Source organism: Cryptomeria japonica, chromosome 11 (genome assembly GCF_030272615.1).
Source record: "Cryptomeria japonica chromosome 11, Sugi_1.0, whole genome shotgun sequence".
Lineage (NCBI taxonomy): Eukaryota > Viridiplantae > Streptophyta > Pinopsida > Cupressales > Cupressaceae > Cryptomeria > Cryptomeria japonica.
Window position 1 is genome coordinate 32,224,641 of NC_081415.1, and position 21,960 is coordinate 32,246,600.

Consider the following 21,960-nt stretch of genomic DNA (forward strand, 5'->3'; position numbering starts at 1 on the left):
CAATAGTGATTGAGAACAAACACATCTAATCACTTACAAAAAAAGTTTGGACACTAAGCCCTCATCGTAACGTATGCAACCACCATCATAGATCATTGCCACTCTGATCACAAATGATATAAGACAGTTGTCGCTACCACCTGGAAACCGATCTTGGCTTTAGTCGTTTTAGCACAAATAGTTTTGTCACTAATGCAATTTCACGGCCCCATCGCTAGTGACTAATGAGAGGTCGTTGAATGTCCTCCAACCTCCAGTGCCTCCATCCTCCAAGTCATGTGCTACTTAGCAAATTTGTCTTTTGAGGCTCATTTCATTAGTTGTGAGGAAAGAATATATCCTCCCTCAATTGATGTGAAATTCTTACAAGGAGCGTGGGTACCACCAATCATGCACTCCCATTACAATTGAAATTTATTTTTTTTATAATTTTTCAACATTTTTTTTTGAATACATACAATATTTTTATTAGATATTGACAATTTTAGATTTTGGTAACCATACTCTTAATGACAACAATTATTGACTCATTAAAAATAATCTATTCTAAACAAAATGAATCAACTAAACTTTGACTTATAGACGTAGCTTATTTAGACTCAAAATATCTAGGGATCTTTACAAAATAACAACTCCAACAAATCTTAACATACTACACCTAAAAAGCATTATGGTTAAACTAGCAACCACATTTAGGAGATTCAATAAACTTATCAATGGAAAAGAAGCTGCAATAAGTACCACACAGAATTCCAAGTCATTCCTTCTATGAACTTCAATAATGGTGAGCTAGAAGAATGAGACCTTGTCAATGTCGTTCAAATCCTTGAGAGATCCCATGGAAATGTGCCCCGTTATGTAATCCGTGTATGTGAGATCATAACCTAATTCTAGGCTGAAGAGCCTTTTAAGTAAATCTCAAAGATGTCATGCTTGTTTAGCATATACCCTTCACATTTTTCAGCAACAAATCCATACTATTGTAATACTTTGTAAGTCATCAGATTTGCATCAATTCCTGCAAAGCAATATAGTAGACACTTATAGAATCCTAGTGCAACAAGCTCTTTGAATATAAGTGAAGTGGTTCAGTTTTATTGTCAAACAACAAAATTGTGGTTTCGCAGACCTTTAATATTATGATGCACTGCCAATTTCTCCTCCTTGTATTTCAATAATTCCCTTGTAGAGACCATCAACTTTGCAATTCTCTTAGTGCAACATCCAAGAAAACTCTATACCACTTTGCATTTGATTTCTTCCATGCAAACAATCTTCCTACGACTTCTTTAGTCAAGCTGATCTCTCACAATTCTTTGCCATTGATTCTTGGATGCCACGATTCTTGATGAAGATGTGTGCAGAGACGATCAAGAAGAACATGAAGTGCAGTGGCAACTCAAACATGCCAAATAAATGACAAAGCTTAAATCTTCAAAATCATCTTCAAATGAATTAAAGAAATCTGCCTTGAAAAGATTGCTGTCAAGATGCATGTCATTCAGCAATTCCATGCCATGATTATCGTCAATAAAGTGCACTCTAAAAGATAGCAAATATTGTTATTGTGAGATCCAGATCTTTAAGCCCTTCTTTGCTAATTTGAACACTTAAAAAGGAATTTTTCTTCCCACATATGCCAGCAACTCTAAAAAACATATAATCTTCACATCTAAGATGGCCTCATCCACATTTGGCTCTTCCACACAATCCACTTCACAAGATACGTTTATAGTCCTCTAATACCACGTCAAAAATATCAACAAAGGTATAGAAATCACAGAAAAACTTTATAACACAAAATAATATTGCTTCTATCTTCCACACCTTCCTTCATAAAAAATTTACATCATATATAAGGGTTGTATTTCCTATATTACCAGAAGGTTGCTATAACAACTCCATTATTATGGGGTAACAAATGAACAAACTCCTATTTATATATGAGTTGTTAAAACAACTTATAATTCCAACAATTAAAGTATAACCAACTAACAAATAATTATAAAATGACACACTAACAACCTACGGGAATTATGTAATATACCCAACATTATTATCTTGTCTCTTTCAAAGTAAAGAGCAAGCGTATAATCCACCCATGCCACTCCCTCCTTGTACTCGTACTCTAGGGGGAAGGTAACACTTTCAACACCTTAGTCGCCTTCCTCGAGCTCCCCAATGTGTAGCATGTTGCATTCGAGGTGGAAAACTTCATAGTCTTCCATTTGCCCGTGGAATAATCAATTCAAGGAACTCATTTCATCTTTAGAGTAGTCTTCCAATTTGAGAACACCACCATCATTAGATTTCATGCCTTTCCTTCTTTCATCCATCCCAGACTCTCCATCTTTGAACTCTAATTCAAAGGATGCTAGTTCCTAGCTCACCACTTGATTCCTTAGGTTGATGACGTACTTCCTTCACTCTTGATCGAGAGTGTGTTTTGCTTCCAATTATGGTTCGCCTTGGCAGTAATTAGCCATCCTCTCCTAAGGAGTGCAACATATGCCTTCTTCTACAATGTGCTGACTAGGAGGTCCAAGAAAAAGTACTGCATCCCAATTGTTACAGTAATGGTGAGAAAATTAGGGTTAGGGTTAAATTAAAATAATAAAACCACTAAATGACCTAATTCACCATTACATTAGGGAAAGATGGAATTTGATAGATCTAGGCTTGATAGATCAAGATTCTTATCAGATTCCAAGCCTCCTAAATGGGGCTCTTTCTTCCCCAAGTTGAATTGAATTTGAATTGTTAAATATTAGGGCAAAATAATGAATTGTTGAAGCAATCTGATAGAAACAATGAGCTACAAATGTCATACAGAGCCACAAACCTAGATTTGAGCAAAAAAGGATGATTCGGATTTGTTCTTAGAAGTTCAACCTGATTTTTTGGGACCGTGCTACTCCTCTCCTTGGTCCTCTGAATCTCACCATCAAAAGGTGAATCTGTTCATCTCTGCGAATCTTGTCGATCCTCTCAAACACAACTCTATACCTATTTCCTGCACACAGAAAGGAGGGGAAAATTGTTGGGAATTAGGGGTTTGCCTTAGGTCAAACCCCGATTTTGGAATTAACCGTGAAATTGAATTGAAAATGTAAAATAGTATAATAAAGGAAAGTAGTAAAATACTTTCCTTTTAAGGGAAAGGCTGAAAATGTCTGAAACACATGATATACCATTAATGAAGTTTTGTTTGTCTTCACAAGGAATTAGGGTTTCATGTAGATAATCTTCATAAAACATAGAACATGAATGTCATCTCCAATGCTTGAATCTTGACTTCACTTCTGCTCCAATGCTTGATAGAAGCCTAATTGCTTGCTCACTTGAATGTAAGATCTGGATTTTGCTCTCTTCAGTTGATTATGAATACGAATTAGGTTTCAAATGACGGGGTTAGGCCTCCTTTTATACTTGTTGGTCGAAAAACAAATTAAATTTCCGACATAGGCCGACATGGAATCTAGGTCCACACCCAAATTAGGTGACTGTTATGAGGCCTCAAAATGGGCCCTTTTTGAGAGGACCATGGCACCATGGTCCTGGAAATCAAAGCTCCAAGATCAAGGGGCGAGTTTCGACAAAGAAAAATTGTGTTTGATAGTTGGTGTGAACGAAATCAATGCTTCAATCAGGGCTTAGAGGATGAATGCCAAAGTGAGGACAAAATTGTAGGCGAGTACAATTTAGGAAGCTATAGTTACTTTTTGTGCCATCAATGTTCCCAATGGGTTAATGCCATGTTGGTCAACACCCACCAAGTGGGAGGTTGGCGGCTAGAGTGTTGGCTTTCCAAGACATTTCCAAGTTTCCTATGACAGCACATTAACTCCCAAGCCTCCATCGACAATGGTATTTGTGAGCTCCCACCCCATTATTTCCATCTGGACAATGGTCAACTTCCACCTGATGCTCACCATTAATAACATTAGATCACTCACCAAGTTACCTGATGGTTTCATCGTTGATTCCTCATATGGCTTGCATTGTTTCTAGTGGACTCTATCGTCACCAAGTATAGCAGTGATCACCATTTTCAATTGTGTAATAGTTTGTAGAAAGTCTATTACCTTTACAGGTATTGTTGTTTGCAGCACTTGTCATACTATATTGTTTTCAGATTCCGACCGCAATGGAATTATGGCGACTTCATTGGAGACTCTTCTTTCATCCATCATTGCTCCTTCCACATTAGCTTTGGCCTCTCGAAGTTTGTCCTTCTCCGTACGAGGGTCTAGGTATATTGCCTTCTTTGTTTGTAATTTGGTGTTCACTAGAACCTCCACATCTGATTCCACCACAACTAGCATGTTCACCTCTTTTTGCTTTGAGCAGTCGGCATCTTCATGGTTCCCAAGTCCACACCACTTGCATAACATGCCTGAGTTGTTTTGACCGCTTTGGTACTCTCAGGCAAAGTGAACCCCATTCATTGCATTTTCAGCATTGGATCATTGGTCTCCCCTTTGCGTCGTATTGAATTTTGCTAGTTGGGCCACTACTGTTATTATTATTGTAGTAGTTATTATTTCCTCACCTATTGCAATATCCGCCAGGCGATGCATTGGAATTGGCAAGTGGTTTTGGTGGTGTGGTCGGCAAGGTTACTCGTTCCCCTTGAGCAAAGTGTAGTTGTGTGCTTCTTGGTTTTAAGTTGTATGGGCATTCCTTGATGGAATGTCCCAATGCTTGACATATGTCACAAAACAATTTCTTTGGATAGGGGGTTTTTGTGTGACCTACTTTATAGACAATTCACCAAATCTCTTTGTTGTCATTGGGACTATCTTTCTCGGCCTTCAACTCCATCATGCGCATCATATCCTTTCTCGGGGCTTGTAATGTTTTATATTCATCATCACTGCTACTATTCTCCGTACTCTCGTCCTTGTTTTCTTCTTTCCCCGTCATGTTTTATTTTCAAATTCGATGTCCATCCCCCAAATGTAAGCATCGGCGTACAAGTATGGAGGTACTAACTTCATTCTCTTCCTCGGCGAGGGAATCAATACATTAATGAACCATCTTTTCTTCAACTCGTCGGTTGGCTAGTTCTCCATCTTACCCATCATCAAGCCTACGATTGTAAGCTTGCACATCTCATGCTTCCCATGTTTGGTGTTATAAATTTCAGCAACAATCTCATTATCATGCCTTAGAAGTTTAAATTACTCCTAGAACACCTTCTTTAGGCTATCCCTTGATGCTATGTGTTCATCTTCCAATTCAGAGAACCAATCAATGGCCACTCCCCTTACCATTGCGAGAAATGACCTTAACCAATAGTTCTTATCAAGCTAACCACTTGCCAACCATATAGTTTCACATGTCTTACACTGAGAACTCCATCATGCGCATCATGTCCTTTCTCGGGGCTTGTAATGTTTTATATTCATCATCACTACTACTATTCTCCATACTCTTGTCCTTGTTTTCTTCTTTCCCCATCATGTTTTATTTTCAAATTCGATGTCCATCACCCAAATGTAAGCATCGGCGTACAAGTATGGAGGTACTAACTTCATTCTCTTCCTCGGCGAGGGAATCAATACATCAATGAACCACCTTTTCTTCAACTCGTCGGTTGGCTGGTTCTCCATCTTACCCAACAACTCATCAAGCCTACGAAGCCTACGATTGTAAGCTTGCACATCTCATGCTTCCCATGTTTGGTGTTATAAATTTCAGCAACAATCTCATTATCATGCCTTAGAAGTTTGAATTCCTCCTAGAACACCTTCTTTAGGCTATCCCTTGATGCTATGTGTTCATCTTCCAATTCAGAGAACCAATCAGTGGCCACTCCCCTTACCATTGCGAGAAATGACCTTAACCAATAGTTCTTATCAATCTAACCACTTGCCAACCATATAGTTTCACATGTCTTACACTGCCTTACAGGATCCTCCAATCCGTTCCCCGTGAACTTGGGGAGTTTCTATCAACACTTGGACTCGTTGGGGGGGCACCATAATTCTTGATCGATATGTACCATCTGCCTAGGACTAGATTGGACTATTTTCCTCTCAACATTTCAATGCTTCACTTGCACTCTCCACCATGTGCAAGCTCTCTACATGTCCATCATCTATGTCCTTTGCACCTTGGTTACCTTCCTCGTTTCTTGACTCCCTCCTCCCCGGGGTCTTCGGCTCAAGCCTCCCTATTTTCGGTTCTTCTGCTATAAATAGGTTCTCAATACAATGCAAATTGTTTTCTAACATTTCAGCCACCTTCTTCTCGAGGATCCTTCCCTCTTCTTCTTCATCACGTACCGATTGTACGAACAAGCCACTCTATGGACTCACTCCCGAAGTCTTCTTCGTACAACACTAAATGTACGGATTGGTCATTTGCTTGGTCGACAAGATCCTCGTCTACTTTGTCGAGTGGTAGGTTTCTAGCAATTTCCTCCCACTCACTCCACGTAAGAGGTGTTGTGTCTCCATTGCCAGGATTTATGTCTCTCCCGACTATGGCTTTGGTTGACACTTCTACTTTTACTTCTTATTGGACTTTGTGATTCCTCAATGATTCTCTGTAATTATCATCGTCGTTCACTTTTCTCTTTAAGCCGAAAAGATCTTCTCACTAATCCCTCTCCCTCTCGGCTTTTTGTAGGGGCATTAATTGCCAAAGGTACGACATTTGCTTGTATCACGCTCTTCAAACTCCCTCTGATTCCTTTCCTCATACCATTGTAGTATCTCAATCCCTTTCCTTCCAAAGATCTCTAAGGTCAATGAAGTTGTGTGCCAACAACCTTGGTAGTCTTCAAAGAAGATGGTCCACCTCGTCATTCACTATTAGGCCATTCTCGATGGTACTCTCAGGGACCTCTTGCTGGAGAATCTCCCTCTAAACATACTGGTTGATGGATACTTCCTATAGGTATACTAGATCTTGCGTCAATTTGTCCTCAACTGTGTCCTCCTCTTCTTCAATTTCAGATACTTCTTGTTCGAATGGTCAGCCCATTACATTGTGAAACTGCCTATCCCCATACTGTCTCTATGTGGCTTAGATCTTAAGGCTTCATATCAACAATGGCGCCAAATATGTTTACTCCCATATGGAACTTACTATTTAATACATAGAGTAAATAGAGATATCATTTGCAAAACATAAAATAACAAAATGCAATAATGTCAAATACGAGAGTGTTTCAAAAAGATATTTCATTCATTACCATATGTAATGTGTACAAAATCACAACTAGTTCCTAGGACACAAATGAGTGCATAAATACTACCTGACAGTTGGCTAAGATTACCAATTGTCAGGAACTGCCAAACCAACTACCCATCGAGAAAAAATGACAACATTATATCAGTCCACCCATCCATCACAATAGAGCAACCTGCCCTCATCCAAGTTATCTTCATCTCCTCCATTAGCACATTGACCTTGGAATACTCTTTGTCTAGGAGGGTAGTGCGTAGCTTATGATCTCCAAGGGGGATGATTGAAGGACCAATTGAGGCTATATCTTTCGCAATTTGTTTAAAGTAAGAGGAATGGGCCACATAAAATGGGATGGCATGAGAAAAAAAGAATTTGGCAATGGAAGACTCAGTAGTTTCTCGTGCTTGCACATTAAGCATAGATTCAACTAACCCTCCCTTCTCACCACTACTCATCTTCATCTTTCCTCTAGTGTCAACTTCACTACTACGGTACTACCAATCATGGATGAAATAGGCATAGGTGATTGTGCACTTGCAATAGGTGTCGACATTCTCACACCTTGTGCCCCCATTTCCGCCTCCATGTGCAATCTATGGCACTCTATCTTCTCATTTTCTTTCATTTGTGGACACATTTTAACTCCACGCCCTTTAACACCCAAAAAATGAGCTTATACCCATGTGTAGCTGCCCCTAAAGTCTTTCTTGCAAATGTGACAAAGCAACACCCTACTTCCCCCTAAATTTTTTCTTTGTACGTATAGGTATAACAAGTTGGAGAAGGCAATTTTTCTTGTTAAAAGGGCCCTTTGCATATTTTTTCAAGGTTTTTGAAGGGCACTTAAATGAGTTTGGTTGTTGTCCACAACCACTCAGTTGATAAACAAATTTGTCATGCGAACGCTTCTTCAAAATAACCTTGCTTGCCATATGAGCAGCAACAATGTTCACAACAATTGGAGAGATCATTGTAGAATGACGATCTTCCTTTGCATTTGAGAGGGGTAGCTCCCTCATATGATTGGAGTATTTGGTAATTTTTAGGGTTTTGAACTTGAAAATGCGTAACAAAACAAGAATAAAAGATAGGAGATGTAAAACTAACTATTGAAGTTTAACATATTCAAGTCAAGGTACCAAGAACGTGATATGTTAAACTCATTCACACATGACATTTAGGAAAACAAGATTTATTATTAATGAAACATACAAAACATCAACAATAACACATAAGAACAAGTAGAATACACATCCAAAACTTTGCTCTCTATTTTCTTTACTTCAACAATGCTTTCCAAGTCTTGCGTATGATGTCTTTTGTGAAAAAGTGGAACCCTTTTTACAACATTTTCAATCATGTATATAGGCATAAGTGAGATAACCACTTAGATTAACTACCTCGTGCAACTACATAGGATAACTACTTAGGGTAACCAATTAGTATAACCACCTGGGGTACTCACTTAAGATAACTACTTAGGGTAGTTACTTAGAATAGCTACTTAGAATAACTAATTGGGATAACTTCCTAAAATAGTTCTTTTGGATAACTACTTATGTGAACACTTAGAGTAACTACCTATTTGGATATAAGTTAGGATTCACCTAACATTTACAATGATTGAGACCAAAAGCTAACTTTAACTAAAAAAATAAACAACTCATATTACAACAATTAACACAAACAAAATTATGACTTGTATCCATACAACCCAAAAACTATTCAATAATCATTAAAATCATCTTATTATCATCTGCATTTGTTGATGGCATCCTTGATGAAGTAATTGGTGCCTGAGTTTGATCCTATTGAAGACAGGACTTCTCCTTGAACACTCAGAAAAGTTTGATGGTAGGAGTGACTAACTTTCTCTTTGGGATGACTACGTTAATCATTCTCAGCTTCCAAATTCTCTGTTTTTGTGAATACCATTCAACTCGAACTACAAATCTAGTAAATGAGCACTAGAACCTTTCAAAGTTGTGAAGATGTCTTTTAGCTTTTCCGTTGTCTCTTCATTGAAAACTTCCCCACTAAAATGCTCTTTGTCAATTATTCAATGCCCTCAAGCCAAGATTCTAAATAGTTTCTCCCAGACGAGAGAAAATCTTTTCAGCTACCAGGATTTTGTCATCCATCTCTATCATCTCTTTGAGGTCTTTCAAAATATCCTTCCAAAACACTTCCTCTCTTCTAACACTTCTCCATTCTTTCTCGAGAACTTCTCTCTTGATCTCTACTTCATCGTGGATTGCTTTGGCTCTTATGAAGAAGTTAGATGTACTTGCTTTTACTCTTTCAACCCACTTTTCAGCACCCTTCCATAAGATTGCTACTTGTGAATGTTTTCTATAACTCTCCTTTCAATCTCTCGTCTAGGACCTCCGACAACTGATGGATGATCAACATTCAAAGGTAGAGTGGTGGTATCCACAATGGATTTCAAATAAGAAGTGAGATTTTGTACTTGTTGCTTCAATTGATCCTTGGTATGTTTCTCCTTCTTGGTCCTCTCTACCAACTTTGTTGTAGTTGCTTGGACATTGTGTATGTCATCGTCATGGGTAAGACCCATGTCAACCCTAGTCATAACAAAATTATCTGGTGTAGTTTTGCTCACATTCTTCTATAAAATGGGTTGTGTTATTTCTAAGCACATATTTCCTAACACTAAGTTAGTCTTCAATCTTGAAGCACCTTAATCTTCTTTTGCTTTTCAGGCCTTTGAAATAGACTAAAAATTGTACTAAACTCAAGAATGATCAATTCTTAAATCTTTCTTTTCTTTACCAAACTTTGTTATACCCATGAGGGATGAGGAGCATATGAGGACTCTGGTATGTCTGTATGTTGAGAATGTTGTGATGCAAGTGGAGTGGAGACGACCTATTCAAGAACTTTTGTAGGAAGCATCATCTTTGCTAAAGAAGGGGCGGTACATACACTGTTGGATCATGTTCTTCATGTAAAAGAGAGTCAATAAGAATGGAAGGAGACATTGTAGGTATTGCTTCATTGACTCCAAGATTATCCTGAACCTCTATCAGGTCTTTTGTTTTTTCTTCCTCTTGTGCAAGGCCTATTGGTTTTTCCTTAAGCTTAGGCCTCTTCCTTTTCACTTTAGGATCATCACCACATGTAATTTGGAGATTACTTTTCCTCGAGGGGTCTTCATCACCACCATCTCCTTAGTTACTCTATTGAGAACCGGAATTTGCAATTAGTGTTTGGGATGGCATTGAGGAGGAAATGCCTTCTTGGTTCCTACTCCTTTTCTTTGCGGTTTCTTTCTTGCTTGGTAGCTTTGTTGTTGTCATTTCAGCTATCTTCTTCTTGACCCAAGCTTCTGATCTTTTGATTACAAAAGTAGTACTTTCATTGTTTTCCCTTAATTTTGAATCCGCTCAATTGATAAAATCAAATTAATTAAACTTGTGATAAAATTTTGACTACAAGGGGTTGTAGGTTTTGGAAGCATGTGCCATGGAAGTACCGCCAACTATGAGCATCCCTCTTAAACCAATGACGAAGAGCATCAACACTTAGACCATTTGCATTCACAAAATCTGTGAACTCATTTGTAATCACATCTCGCACGTTATCTTGAAGGAAGAGTCTAAGGAATGTTGTCTTTGTACCCTTCAAACACTTCTAAATCTTTCCATGGTGCAAGCCTTACTGGTTGATCAAGAAACTGATTGCTATAGTATTTTGGTGTCAAGACATGGGCAAGAAAATGTAAAGGAGTGGTCATCTTATGCCACCTTTCTACAACAATTGCTTGCAATTGTTTGAAGAAAGTCTCCTCGGGGTCTTGCTCTTTCACATTTATGATGCACTTCATCTGCTCAAACATTGAGTCAATGCCATCATAAACCTCTCCAATGCAAGGCCTATCCATGTCATGTAGCAAATCATGTTCATAATGGGCTTAGTGAAACTAAGGAGATACTTCACAAAATCCAACAATGAGTCATCCACTATCCTTTGCCTAATTCTTGTTGCCCTCTCAGTGGTGTTTTGCTTCAATATAGCCCAATTTAGGCTGATCACCATGTTACAAAGTGCCACTTTAACTTTCACAAGTCATCTTAAGACATTGTCTTAAAAGCAAAACAAGTAGGTCTATGCAACCTATAACAGAAATTAAAGCCAAAATGATTAAAAAATAAAGACAAACTTTAAAGAAGAATACACATTACACAATCAAATTATGAACATTGAAAATCAAAAAATGTACAATTAAATTACTATTTCACTTACCTTCAATAGCTCCAAACTTGAAAAAGATCTAAAAATCCCTTGAGACATGTGGTGATTCGTGATGAACATCTGGATGTCCTCAGTCTCTACATACACCTGTTTGATCCATTCGATAATATTCCCAATCTTTTGTAGCATAGATTGAGTGAGCTGACCACACAAGGTGTCCAAGAGATATGGTGATAGCATTCCTCAACCAACAAACCAGCAGCTCTACAATTCTTTGTGTTGTCCCTTATGACTTGAACAAAATTACGAGGTCCCATTGTCTCAATGTCATTGATGAGAATATCTGCAATAAATTGCCCATCTTTTACCTGGTCCTCACAATCCACAGCTTTCAAAAACATTACCCATTTAGGGAACACCGCTATGACATTGATCAAAAGATGATTTTTGTAATCTTTCCACCCATTTGAAACAATAGATACACCAGTCTCAGTCCATGAATCCCTTATGCGCTTCAATGCATCTTCAACCCCCTTGACCTCTCTTTCCAACAAGGTTCCACGTACTTTCTAATAACCTAGGCCCTTATACCCTCTTGGAGCTTCATTAACACTTTTCAACATCTTTTTCTAATATGGGGAGCAAACAACATTGAAAGTCAACCCATTTGCATATATGCATCTTGCTACATCTTGGTCGGCAATGTCTCGACTCTCATTTTGAAATGCAGTTTCTAAAGGCCCCTTTGATCTTTTGCATGCAATGAGTGCTTCACTTTCAGGCTCATTTGTGGAAAAAAATAGGTGGTTTTCTACTATAATATTGGGATTAGATGGAGGCTACATTCCCGATGATTTTTTTGAAATGGTTTGATTCAATCTACGAGCTTCTCTCTTCTGCTTCTTCATGCTCCCTAATATATTTTAACAATGTCTCTTGTGGTATAGGCACACCATTTTTTGATGCCTCTTATTGGTATTCCACACAAATGGCCTACCACTCAAAAATCTGAACTATTACGTTCTTTATCACATCCCTGGCATTTCCAACGGAATCCCCCACCTCCTAGAAGCAGTCGTATAATATCAACAAACTTCCATAGGGGAGAATTTGGATCTGATTTTTGTTTTTGTTGTTCATTTGTGCCTATGGAGGAAGAGGTGGATGCCATTCTAGTTCCTATGGCAAAAAATTTAATGAACACATTCAAAAACAAAAAAAAAAGAATGGAAAAAAATAGGTAAACTAAATAAATAATGTTTCATGTTTGTGAAACAAAAATGGTTGAAAAAAATGTAAAAAAACTTACCTCTTTCAGCCAATGGAAGCTTGCAAATGAGTAGGAATGAAGCTGCGACACTTGATCAAGCTTCAAATTTTGATCTTCAACTCCTTCTATTTGATGCTAGAAGCCAAACTTTTCTCAACCTGTAAGTAAAAAATAGCTGCTTGCAAAACAAATGAGCAAAAATGAACTAAGTGAATGTTATAAATGTCACTTTTAGGGTTTTTTTTCTAATTTTCAAGTGGCGGACTTCAAATTTTTATCAAATTTTGCCAAAAGAAATTCGGTTTTGGGTGTCGAGGGATCCAGGTTCACCCTAAGTTCACCCAAGACAAACCGGCTCACCCAGGCACAAACCCTGGATGGACCTGCAAGCGTACCAGACCAAGATTCGGACCCGAACCAAACTAGACCAATACCAGGCCCCTAGGCAGGTGAACCCTGCAACTTAGTAAAATCTTTGCAGGGGACATTACAAAGATTAAATGAGATCCATAGAACAGGTTCAAAATAAAATTCCAGATCATCAGTGACATCTATGAGGCATGTTTCCCTTCTAGCACAAGTGGAATAGTGGAATATATCCTTAAAGAAAAAGATGCAGACAACTCTTGTTTTCAACTATCCTGGAAGCAATTAATGAGATTTATAAGAAATATTTGGCTCTTATGAAGAAGTTAGATGTACATGCTTTTACTCTTTCAACCTGCTTTTCAGCTAACTCCCCTTTCAATCTCTCGTCCAGGACCTCCGACAACTGATGGATGATCAACATTCAAAGGTAGAGTGGTGGTATCTGTTGTGACCATTTCACACATCGCCCCATCGCAAATGGAGACCCCCTCTTTTTGCTTGTTTTTCGCTCGCTTTTGCTTTCGTTTTTAGGATTTTGCTAGTTAGTTGGTCGTCTGGATTTAGGGTCAAGCCTTAGGGTTTTAAATTTTGTCTTTTCAAGCCAAAATCCAGTCGTTTTTGAGAGCTTTCGAGCTTCCTTTTCTAGGATGCAAATTTTGAATGCAATGAATTCGCCAGAATGGTCTAATTTTCAATTGGAATGTTGATGCAGAGCTTAAATTTGTCTAAATGTTGACAGTCAAGTGTGAATTTTTGTCCGATTGAATATTTTGACCAAATTTTGACTTTTTTGATTTTTGATCCTGGGCATTGGAATTGATTTGTTTTCGCCTCGTGAAGTGTTAAAATGTGTAAAATCATGTTATTTTGGCCTGTAGGAGCAAAATCGCTCCTGTCCCTCAGTGAAGGACGGGAGCTCATTTTCAAATATCTCATCATCCCTGCAGAGTCCAGACAAATTTCAAGTTGGAAGTGATGGAGAACGGCGATATCTTTCCATTGAATATAAATTGAAGATTTTCATGAGCACAGAAATGCCTCCAGGAGGAAAATCGCTCCTGTCCCTCAGTGAAGGACCGGAGCTACAATTCAAGTTTCGCTTTGTCCTTGCAAGATTTCGATGACTTAATGATTTGAGGACGTCCAAAGGAAGATGCTTTGCCAAATGAATATAATTTGAGATGCTGAAACGAAGGAAAATGACCTATATTGACCAAATCGCTCCTGTCCCTCTCCAAGGGACCAGGGCGAAATACCTTATAGCTCCTGTCCCTCTCCAAGGGACCAGAGCGATTTCCTTCATTATGCAAAATCCAGACAAAGGTCAAGGCAAGTTTACGTTCAAAAACAAGGAAAGACATGAGATAAATGCGTTGAATATAAATTGAAGATTTTGGGGACGTCCATAACAGTGCTAAATGCCTAGTTCGCTCCTGTCCCTCAGGAAGGGACCAGAGCGATTTTTGATATAAATGATTTTCTTGCAAAGTTACAGATGATGTCAAGGCATGGACGAATGGAGTGAAGAAGGACGAGTCCGTTGAATATAAACTTGGAACCTGGCAAAGTGAGGTAAAGGCTACAAAAGGAAGATCGCTCCTGTCCCTCTCCAAGGGACCAGGGCGATACAGTGGTGATGTTACTTCCTATGCAAGTTCAAGGTCGATACAAGTCAAGACAAGGTGGCGAGGGACACTTCAAGACGTCTTTAGCAAGCACAAACATTAAAAGGTCGTCACAATGATGAAATTCGCACCCTATAGCCTAGATCGCTCCTGTCCCTCAGGAAGGGACCAGGGCGATGATTGGATATATTGGCCATTTTATGCAAGATTTACGTAAGATCAAGGGTTCGCAACGTCTTGGAGGGTCCATGGATAGATAGAAAGATGATGCATGAAGATTTCAAACGTAAAGTAATCACCAAAATGAACATATGGACCATATCGCTCCTGTCCCTCTCCAAGGGACCAGGGCGATTTGCTTTGGATTCCTCGTTTTGTTCCAAGTGCGTGCTAAGTTAAAGATTCACAAGGTTATGCAAGGTCCGTGGCATCGTTTGAAGATAACATGCAAGAGTTTTGAACGTCCAAACGTTGCTAGTCATGCTAAAGACTCACATCGCTCTTGTCCTTTGGACAAGGACCAAGGCGATCTTATCAAAATACTTACGTTCCTTCAAGATCAAAGCTAAGCGAAGTTAGGTAAGGTGAAGGACGACGTTTGAAGGACATCGCAAAGGAGATCAAAGTGTAAAGTTGCCAAGGTCAAGGAAAAGGACATGGATCGCTCCTGTCCCTCTCCAAGGGACAAGGGCGATGATCCCTTTAATACGTCCAAACACCTAATGAAGACAAATGGAATAAGCGCAAAAGGAATGAGCATAGATGTTATTCGCTAACAATGAAAGATCGAGGAACAAAGATGCATATTGAACGTGGAAATTTGGAGATCGCTCCTGTCCCTCTCCAAGGGACAAGGGCGATGAACACTCAAAAGGCATTTAAGTACGCATGCAAGATGATCAAATTCGAAGGACTCATCATGATGATCGATTTTCAACACGAAGATGAAGGAGTTGGACGTAAGAAATGCAAAATCAAGACCAAAATCATGGATCGCTCCTGTCCCTCTCCAAGGGACCAGAGCGATGAGGTACGTCCCTTCTTTTTTTTCCAATTTTGGCGCCAAGTAAGCAATTCGAATTTTCCTCAAATGCTAAATCAATTTAAAAATTGAATATCCATTTTATTTAGCATTTAATATGGCGTTATCTTTTATTAATTATTTTTTGCCTTTATTTAAAAATCGAAATTCACATTTAAAAAACGCAAGGCATTAATAATTAATTATTTAATTAATATAAAAATCGATTTGAAGCGCCCAATTAAGCAAGTCGGCCTTGTTATTTTATTGCAAATCATTTAAAAAATGGTTTTATTAAGCAAGTCGGCCTAAGGGGTGAAAGGATGAGCGCGCTATATATGAAGGGTGAGAGATTTCATTTTCACATAATCATTTTTACCTTTCTTCATGCGAATTAAGAAGAGGCGAATATAGTGCGAAGTGTGTTCAAAGGTGGCGCGAATTCAAACCAAGGGTGGCGCTTAGTTATCAAGGGTGGTGCGAATTTGAAGACCACACCAAATGCGAATTTGAAGACCACACCAAATGCGAACTTGAGGATACATTAAGGCGAATTTGCTAAAGACTTGGAGGATTTGTTTGAGCGATTTGTCAAGGGCAAATTTGAAGATCATTTAAGACCACGTCTAAGGCGATACTTGAAGATCACGTTCACTCCAAGGGTGGCAAAGTCAATTTTGAGGAGACCACATTGAAGACTATTTTATACCTCAAATTTTGCCTAGGCGAATTTTGTTTTTGCATTCTAGAGTTAGCTCTCTATTGAGGTATGGCGATTTATTATTATTGCTTTATTCATTCATCGTCATATTTCAAATTTTGAATTTTTTGATTTTTGAATTTCTCTTAGCTCAATCGTTGTTTTTTAGGAAATGATAACTCTAGAGACTTATCATGATGTTTCCTAAAAAATTTGTCTCTCTTATTTACGTTATTTATTGCGAAATCTATTTCTTATAGTGAAATGTTGTGTAGGTATGGCGACCCCGAAGGCGGGAGCATCCACCAGCCGTTCAGCTCTCATGAAAGAAGATCAGAAGACCGAAGAAGTGGAGATCAAGATCGTGTCGAAGTGGAGCAACATTGGAGATACAAACTTGGGGAACTTTAGCACGAAGAAGTTTCGGGAGGTCCCTTACATCGGCAAGCCATCACCTGTCGCCCGGAGAATAATAGAGAGTGGCATCATCAAGGCGGCCGGTTTTCCTCCAGCTATTCAGTGCCACGAGTTGATGATCGAGTGTGCCCGTCACTACAATCCACAGTCCAGGACAATTGTGTCCAATGAGGGAAACACTTTGGCGTACCTTTCAGAGGAAGCCATAAGTGAAGCCTTCCATCTTCCAGAACACAGGGACATGATATACAAGAGCATTGAAGGAGCCAGATCAATGTACGATGATGATCCAGATGCTTGCCTAAGCATAATTAACAAGAACTGACTACTCAAGAGTCGTCCCCGTCTAAGCAAGGTACCGAACACACCACACCGGATTGATTTCCAGGAGGAATACAGAGATTTGATTACCATGCTCAACAGAGTTACAGGAGCACCTCATGCCTTCTATTTTGAGAAATGGATGTTTTACTTCATCCAGGTGATTGTTCAAGGAAAGGGTACGATACATTGGGCTAGAATAATTAGCCATTGCTTAGACGTACAGTTGAGAAGACTCAGGGCTACTAAGTCCTTCCACATGAGTTCATACGTCATCTATGCCTTAATCAGGAGCGTTGAATACGCAGGACTACCTCACAAAGGAGTGATTGGAAGAGGACCCGGCGAGGTCAGAGCTTGTGAATCCTATACCTACTTGCATCATCCGCCAGGGAAGAACTACAAGTTAGTCAATGATACTTTCACGATGAACATCACGAGGACGTTGCAAGGTGGAATTCACAACAGATTATCTCAAGATGCCCAGGAGTTCATCAAGAGGTACGGTGCTTGGTTCATTCAGTTTCCCAAGTTCACTTACATTAGAGTGCATGGATGTCCTTTACCTCCATACATGTTGCCGAGGTACCCGACAGACAGAATTGTGTTAATTGAAGTAACAAGGCAGTTGGCAGCATATGTGAAGGCATTCAGACACAGACATCAGAATGGAGTTCAGGTACCTATTATTTTGGGTAATTCAGTTGAGGTATGTCCTAATGTCTTAGCCATGGATGACGCAGAGAAGGAGTTAGCCTTGTATTCTTTTTCATCTTTTGCTTGGAGGAATAGTTTTGATCCCCATGGACATTTAGAGGAGACGGTCGGTAGAAGATTTAGGCATGAGCACCAAATTGAAGATTTTATGATGAACCTCCTAGATGATCTTGAAGTGAAACGTAAGATACATTCTAGATTGCCTTTGGATTTCATCAGGAAATGCAGGATTTACAGAGTGGCCGACCAAGCTCAAGACAATGGCAGGCACATCCAATCTTCATATGATAGAGAAAGCAAAACAATAAGTTTGAATTGGAATGAGCCCGAGGTCGTGGATTTAGATGATTTGATGGCTCCAGTCTTGTCTTGTACTCGCAGATGGGTAGACGTCCAGCATCAGAAGTTGAGAGAACAAGGCATAGCTATGTCTTTTACTTCGGAAGAAAAACCAGCCGAAGGTGGAGCCAGTGTTAGTGAAGGCAATCCTAATCCTAGGAATTCAGGTGAAGGTAACCTTCGATGTGCCAGTGAGGGCAATCTCCATTCAAGAGGTTCGAAGAGAAAGGAAAGATCAGAAAAGAAAGAGTCTTCCAAGAAAAAGCAAGGTGCTAACAAAAATCAAACACCAGGTACTTCTTCCAGACCGGAAAATAGAACAGTTCGAGTGGAAGAGTCCATGGAGTCGATGGTACAAAATGACAGGCAGGAGGAAGGACAGGCACAGCATGTTTCGTCAGATGGATCTCTTCAAGACTATGATTTAGATAATGATAATGAAGTAACATCTCCTCCCAGACAAGAAGAAATAGTACATAAAGAAATTCAAGTTCAAGAGACAAGATCGAATATCCCAGATTGGTTGAAGGAAAGATTGACCAAGGTGATCATAGTAGAGGACGAGGACAGTGCAATTGATTTAGAGAGCCTTGTTGGACGTTCACATATGACAACAGAGAAGAAGAAGGCTACAAAGATGTCCAAGATGATTCGAGATGAGACTGGATCTAGAAAACTACAGATAGCTACACCGGCAGCAGATAAATACGAGGGTGAGATCCTAGCAGAGGATTATGATATACAGACTTTTGAGTTAGGACCATCCACAGCAGAGCAGACTTTAGATGATGCCACCGACACATTTGAGGCATTGAAGGACAAGTTTAGAGAAGAGGTGGAAAAGAATAGAAAGCTTGAGAGAGAGAGAGGTGCATGGAGGACATATTTCAGTCACATCAATGAACCTTTGGGACGTCAGGATCCAGTTAGATCACCAGTGCAAGCATTGCCCCTTCAATCGATCAATGAAGCAGAAAGATTCAGGAACCTGGTCCAGCGTACATGTAGTTGGATGGATAGATCTCATACAGTGGCTATAGAATTTGTTACAAGGATGTCGAAGATCATTCATCAGGCTATCCAAGTTCTTGAGATTATCCACAGATTGATGGCAACAGTAGCTGCATTTGCCCATACCAAGGACGTTGTCATCCCTGTCTTGAAAGTAATAAGACACACATCCAGAAGAATTTTAACGCAGGAGAGGATCTTAGAAGGTGATTCTCACAGTTTGTTTCAGTGGTCAACCTTACTCCATATAAAGAGTGTTCTCTTCGAGGACATCAGTGTTAGATGTGGTCAAGTTGAGGAGGTGATCAATCCGATCCAGGACAAAGTATTTGAGGTACTTCGTACCATTCTTGGCAGAAGGATCGAGGTCGAGACAGATGTGGATATACAAGAATTTGAGGATAGAATCAAGATCATCTTTCGCAAGGACGCAGATGTTACAGATGAGCAGTATGATCAGATGTATGCCACCATGCTCCTGATTGATAGAACAAAGGAACTTGAACCTACTTGGGACGCAGCTCTTCTAGATGCATTCGATCGGGTCATCCACTTAGAAGAGAGTATCAAGAATCTTCCCGAGATTCCAATCACAGAAATCGAAGGAATCGTGACAAAATTCATTGCATATGCTAAGAAAGAGAATTGGAAAGGGAATAAGATTCTAGATGAAAGGTTGTTACAGATGACATGACATCTTATTTCTCATTGGTTGATACCTCCTAGATTTTTGTGCCAAATTTAATATTTGGCTATGTATTTAATATTGTTCAGTAAAAAGGAGGTCATTTGTAACAAACCCTAATTAGGGTTTAGGTGTCATGATCTTGTCCGTTGATTTACTTTCAATCTGGACCTTTCATTGTAACTGGGGATGCTATTTATACCCCCATTTTTCATTTCATTTGGTAATAGTGAATAGTTAATAGTCGAATAGTCAGATAAGAGTGAAATAGAGAGATTAGAGTTAGAAGCAATTCTTATTTTGTAGCAAGATTGAGTCTTGAAGAGAGAGATTCAAGCAATTGTTGTATATGATGACTTGGAAATCAATAAAATATTGAAGTTATGGTGTTTTGTTGCAAATTTCTTAAGTTATCTTCATGGTTGTTGGATGTACTTGAATCACGCTCAATCAAAGTAGTTTGTTAATTTGAAAGACTAAGTGTGGGATTTGATATTTGGTAGGATTCGCAATCCAAACCACTAGCTTCTTGCTGATTGTAGGAATGCCTTGCGTGGTCGACTGGAGAACATTTTGAGTCCTTAACCTTCAAGCATTTTCATATCTAGGATATGTACCTTCGTAGTAGTGTCCTTGGTCTTTGATGCATTGAACATCATTATTACCTTAGAAGATCGCACTAATTTCAATTGAGTTGTTATCTTATGGCAAAATTGGAGTTGGTTGAGTCTTGCCAAATCTCATTCATGCTAAGTCGTTCATAGGGTTAGGCTAGATTAGACTTCCTTAAACCCTATCTTTTGCTTTTTTTTTGAAAGTTCCTTTAGTTTAGTAAAATCTTCGAGCTTTGAATACGTAAGACCCCTTGGAGGAAACAGCAAATCACATCATACCACTAAAAAGCTTGTCCACACGTGGAGACCCCACTAAAAGAACCTTGGAGTCCATCTAACTGATCCTTTTTGCAGATCTTCAGCAATTAGAGACTATTTTCTCAAGAGAGGATAAGATACCTATTGGTATTTTATTCTGTGTATGATTGTGTATAAAATACACGTCAACAGTATCCACAATGGATTTCAAATAAGAAGTGAGATTGTGTACTTGTTGCTTCAATGGATCCTTGGTATGTTTCTCGTTCTTGGTCCTCTCTACAAACTTTGTTGCAGTTGCTTGGAAATTATGTATGTCACCGTCATGGGTAAGACCCATGTCAATCCTAGTCATAACAAAATTATCTGGTGTAGTTTTGCTCACATTCTTCTATAGAATGGGTTGTGTTATTTCTAAGCACATATTTCCTAACACTAAGTCAGTCTTCAATCTTGAAGCACCTTAATCTTCTTTTGCTTTTCAGGCCTTTGGAATAGACTAAAAATTGTACTAAACTCGAGAATGTTCAATTCTTTAATCCTTCTTTTCTTTACCAAACTCTGTTATACCCATGAGGGATGAGGAGCATATGAGGACTCTGGTATGTTTGTATGTTGAGAATGTTGTGATGCAAGTGGAGTAGCGACGACCTATTCAAGAACTTCTTTTGTAGGAAGCATCATCTTTGCTAAAGAAGGGGTGGTACATACACTGTTGGATCATGTTCTTCATGTAAAAGAGAGTCAATAAGAATGGAAGGAGACATTGTTGGTATTGTTTCATTGACTCCAAGATTATCCTGAACCTCTATTAGGTCTTTTGCTTTTTCTTCCTCTTGTGCAAGGCCTATTGGTTTTTCCTTAAGCTTAGGCCTCTTCCTTTTCACTTTAGGATCATCACCACATGTAATTTGGAGATTCCTTTTCCTCAAGGGATCTTCATCACCACCATCTCCTTAGTTACTCTATTGAGAACCGGAATTTGCAATTAGTGTTTGGGATGGCATTGAGGAGGAAAAGCCTTCTTGGTTGCTACTCCTTTTCTTTGTTGTTTCTTTCTTGCTTGGTACTTGGTAGCTTTGTTGTTGTCATTTCAGCTATCTCCTTCTTGACCCAATCTTCTGATCTTTGATTACAAAAGCAATCCTTTCATTGTTTTCCCTTAATTTTGAATCCGCTCAATTGATAAAATCAAATT

At 39.0% G+C, this 21,960-nt stretch overlaps 1 protein-coding gene across 5 annotated transcripts in view; it reads right to left on the minus strand.

Annotated features, from left to right (window-relative positions):
• LOC131031362 (uncharacterized) overlaps positions 1 to 21,960 on the minus strand; it is a 64,683-nt gene that overhangs the window by 35,319 nt on the left and 7,404 nt on the right. The window lies entirely within an intron of this gene.